The sequence below is a fragment of the Perca fluviatilis genome, chromosome 2, assembly GCF_010015445.1.
Source record: "Perca fluviatilis chromosome 2, GENO_Pfluv_1.0, whole genome shotgun sequence".
Lineage (NCBI taxonomy): Eukaryota > Metazoa > Chordata > Actinopteri > Perciformes > Percidae > Perca > Perca fluviatilis.
In genome coordinates this window covers 8939563-8944718 of record NC_053113.1, presented here as the reverse complement: position 1 = coordinate 8944718, position 5156 = coordinate 8939563, and positions in this window count along the sequence as shown.

The window sequence follows — 5156 nt, the reverse complement described above, 5'->3', positions numbered from 1 at the left end:
GTCCCACTGCACGCTTGTTGTCTTCTCTTTTTTTGTACAAGTTTTTCAGTCAGGGTTACAGTCACTTTATCTTTTTTGGTCCTCTTTTTTGTTCTTTTATTATTTGTATTTTCGCATACGTTTTTTGTTTCTTTTTCTTCCAATGGTTGATTTTGCCTCCTTTTGGATCTCCATCTCACTTGAATTTGTGTCTGTACCTTTGAACTCTTCTTTACGGGACAATTTCTTACAGCTTTGCCTGGGCTTTTCAAATCTTCATCATCACTGGATGATGATGCATTCAGAGGTGGCTTGTAATCTGAGGTCCAATCCGGTTGTGGCTGCATAGTTCAGACCCAGAGGAATCACTTCCTGACTCCTCAAAGACACAGTCTAACTGTAAGTAAAAGCATAATCATGAGAAAGACATCACATTCACTTTCAAGTCCAACTTTACAGAACCATGCTACCATTATCTTGAAATGGACTGTACCACTGACATCAGTTTCATATTTAACACTTGAGAAAAAAAAATTCTTGCCTTTTCCAAGTATTTGTTTTGGAAAGGCAGATGTCAAGCATACCGTGTTTTTGGATGTCCGCTATGTCAAATGTTAAAAGTGTGTGTTTTAAAATCAGGACTCTTACCGTGTTGAAAAAAGGTTTTGTCACAGTTAGGGCTGGGAGCGGTATGTATTTTCTACCGCTGGTTGAAAAGCAAGAAATTCCAGCGTTAAGTAGCAGGTATACCCATTTACAAAGGTAAAGCTAGTTAGAGCGGGAGTCAGCAGGGTGCCTTCTAAGTGAGTGAAGCGTCACTGCCCGTGTGGGGTCGCATAAGGAGAGCGCGGCGGTAACGGAGGGAGTAAAAGTACCGCTGTGAGGAAAAGAGAGGAAAGATGATATAAAGTGAGTTAAAGTGAACAATAAAACAACAAGCTAGTGCTTCTCAAGACACGGTGGCTTTTATCTGTTGTCAATACTGCCGGTAGAAGTGAATGGAGTTACCCCAACAAAAACATTGGCTTTTAACTACATGTTGCAGCCCGAGTGCAGCCCGTCTAGCAGCTGAGCAGACAGAGAGCCCAGAGGGCGACTCACGGTCACTCGGCAGTTTGCTAACTTGTTGCTCTCTACCGATATAAAGCCGCTCTGTTTTAGGGCTCACAAAATGTGCATGCTGGCTGAAATTCAACGCGTTACGTTTATCGGGATAACGTTATTAACAGAACTCTGTTAGCTGCAAGGCTAATGTGCAATGGTAAAACACTGCAGCTGTAACCTTAATGTGTCTACCTCAGCTGAGAATGGAGAAATGGCTTTACCTTCGTACCATAATACATGGTATGGAACATTGTGCTCCGCACTTCGTGAGTCGGTTTGCTCCATCTTTTGATGATAAGTTTTGTTTAGAAAACCTTGAATCTGTAACACACGTCATCGATACAATCCGTGTCATTAGACACAACGTGCAGTAGGGGTCAGGGAAAAAAAAATCGATACAGTATAGTATAGTAATATTTTCCATGGCAATACTGTATCAATACAGAGACGCCAAGTCTCCGATCTTTTATGATATATGTGTTGGTGGTTTCGCTTACTTTCTCATTTTGCACCAATAAAAATTGAAGTGAGATGAACAAACAGAGAAATTTATCTTTTAGTAAAAAGATGTTGACAAAGTTTCCTTTTGGGGACATACATTTAAAAATTGGGGAAAAATTGAAGTTGGAAAAACGTGAATAAATTGCAATATATCACGAATATTGCGGTATGTTTAAAATCGCTATATATCGTAGAAGTGACACAAGTATCGTGAGGATATCGTATCCTGAGGGGTCTGGGGATTCCCACTATACGTGCAGGCCAATGTTTGTTTTGCGGTAATGTGATTGAGCTCAGACCACGTAGGTGTCAACGTGACCAAGCGGTAAAGCGGTAACTGTCCCAGCCCCAGTCACAAAGATCAGAAGACGTTAGAAAATATCATGCCAAAACATTAGCTACTGAGAAATAATCACTAACTTCCTTCAACCAAAGTCAGAAGATAACCCTTACTGAACACCCATCAACACTTAAACAATGGGTTTTCAGAGACTGTAAAATAAGCTACATAAAAATATAATAAGCCTGCTATTTTTATTTAGTATTAATTCATCTAGCACAGTGAAACTGCTCTGTAATGGAATTCATTTGGCTTAATTAATAAGTGCCATAAACCATCCCCTCCCAATTTATTACCATGAAATTGACTTATGACCTCTATTGTTTTAAAACCTGAGCTGACATTTTCACAAATCCCCACCATAATGTATCTCTGAACATCTCCAGAGAAGAGCCATGAAATTGATCCTTTCACCTTGCAGTTTTGTGATCTAGTGGTGCAAGTTACTTGGACATTGCGAAGTCATTTATGATGCTTTGCTTATATAAGTGGTGATGGGTGCTGCAGGGTTTTCCAAGAAAATAGTAATACTAGCATAAAATAATAATAGGGCTAAGAAACTTAGAGTTTATTGCAATTCAATGTGCTACAATTAGATAAGAAAACCATTCTCAGTGCATATTTGTGCATATGAATCTTTCTTATACTTTACTCTTATGTACCATTTTATAATATCACAAATACCCACAAATAAAATATTAACTGCCCCTTCATTCATACGTCTCTCAGAGTACAGAAATGCAGCCTATAACCCTAACCTACGATTCCAGAGTCTTAACATTTGAATTAAACTTATTACCAACTTGTTCTATTGAAAAGTCTACATCAAGAATAGAGTAAAGATTTTATAAGCACTACATACCTGCTTGTTTTTCCTCACAGCCATCAAACTTCTGGACCTAAAAAACCAAAAGAAGATTGAAAACTTTACAAACAAGTCACTGCAGAGGCACAGCTACCGCAGCTACTTTGGATTCAAAATAAAAACAGACTGTTAGGCATTAACTGCAGTGTAGTTTCTAAAGTGTACCCTCTCTGCTGTAGTGTCTTAGTATAACTACATTTGAACTCAAGTATTTATTTACAATTGAGACTAAACTTTGCTGCCACAATAGTTGCATTGCACTTTCTCCACCCTGCAACATCTCCGGTGACATCTCCCAAAATCTCATTTAAGATATTAACGACTATAGCATGTTTAGCAGCGGAAAAAACATTTAATGTGGCGTTATTTTCCACAACTATCCTAAGCCGGCCGGGCCCTTTGATCAAGCGTTTGTGTTTTTTTTTTAATCCCATTACTTTATTAGCCCTAATAATTGGGTGGGAGAAAGCTATGCCATAATCGAAATATTACCTATAGTTAGTCCAAAGAAAGACAGGAGAATTAACTTTGAGCAAGTTTTGAGGAAAGTCAGAGGTATGGAACTGTTTTTAAACAAGTTGTGGGCAGTGACAACATTATGTGTCGGCTTTGGCCGAGAGTACATTAAGGCCGGTTACACACTGGATGCGTTAGTGAAGGGGTGTCAGCTGCGTGCGTGTCCATTTTATATTTCGGCTCCCACGTTAACAAGTTAGGAGCTTACACACTGCCTGCGTTGAGACGCACGTCTCAGGTGCGGAAAGCGGACTCGCGCTCAAAGCGGCATGCTAAAATAGAACCAACACCTATTATTTTTTCCACGCTGAAGCGTAGAAAAAGAAAGGAAAATATATTTATGTAATGAACACAAAAATAAACAAATAAAGTTTGGTTTGAATAAATCCATATATAAATGTAATTTAAAAAAAAATGTTTCTAATATTGCATCTGTAATACAGAAACTAAAAATCTGTAGCCTTTTCCCGCACAATACCGTAGAGGTCTTTGCTGTAATCAGATCAGAATATATTTATGTTTATGGAAAAACATCCATGTGTCCGGGCGTGACGGTATGCGCCTGTGCATGGCTTTCTACGCTTTTTTCACACCAGAAACATGTTCCTGACGCGGGCCGTTGCTGTTGCTGCTGCTGCTGCTGGGGCCTTGTTATTCGACACATGGATGTTTCCATTGATATGATGAAATACCATGTTAAAACACAAATATATACTGATGGATTATTGATTCCGCAAAATAAACTACATACAGAATATTTCGCTCTGGTATACAGTGGCAATATTAGAAAATCGATTTTTTTTTATTTATACTTATTTACATTTATTTATTTATATATATATATATATATGCATTTATATCAAAACCTAGAGGCTTTCAAACATCAACATGTCATTCATTACCATGCATTAGTGTTTAAATGCACATATAAACATCTTTCCCATTCCCATTTGGCCTGAAATGCTTCCAACACGCCGGCGCCTCGCTGCGAAAAATGGCGCTATTTCGGCTTCGTAAGATAAAATTTGCCTTCCGGCCGCGTCTGGTTATGTCACGCCGGCAGTGTAAGCTCTAACCTGTTACCATGGAGGTTTCTGTGCCGAGTAAACGACACCACGCATTGGCGATACAGCGCTCACCACGCAGGGATCCTGGACCGCGGTAGAGGCACACCGGCCCTTTGTGAACGTGATCGGTATAAAATTTATATGGATAAACATAAAAATGTGAGTAGTCAGCAATTTTAAAAAGTGGTCTGCTCTGCTCTTCGCTGGAAAAATATGGACGCCTTTTATCATTGAAGCGGATTGAGAGAAATTTCATCTTCTCTATTTTGAAGCTCGCTGAGCCAAAAGTATGAGATCGTATCACAAACCGAAAGCAGATTTCCTGAAACTAGACAAAAATAATCCTACGCTTTGATGTATAAATTGTGTATGACAAGTAGATATTGGGACGTAAGAGCAGTTTACAGACAAGGAACTAAGATAATTTTTCAAGCTTCACCCTCTAGCTGTGATGTCATCCACTCTAGCAAACGCAATAATAACAACCTGTTTAATCGGATAAAAACCCAAAAAAATTACTAAACTTAAAAAAAATTTCACAAAAACTGTAAAAGATATCAACCTGAAAAGTAGACCCCGGAATAGCTGAATATTTTGTGAACATTTTAAATTTTGAATCACGCCTGTAGGTGGAAGAATGTAGGAGGAGATACATTTTGAAGCAGAAGAAGATTTGAAGGATTTGAAGGCTGCCCTGATGACTTTAATGTTAAAAAAAAGTGTTAAAAAGCTTAAAATCTTAAAAAGTATAAATAGTAGAAAAAAAGTTGAAGAAGTCCCATCA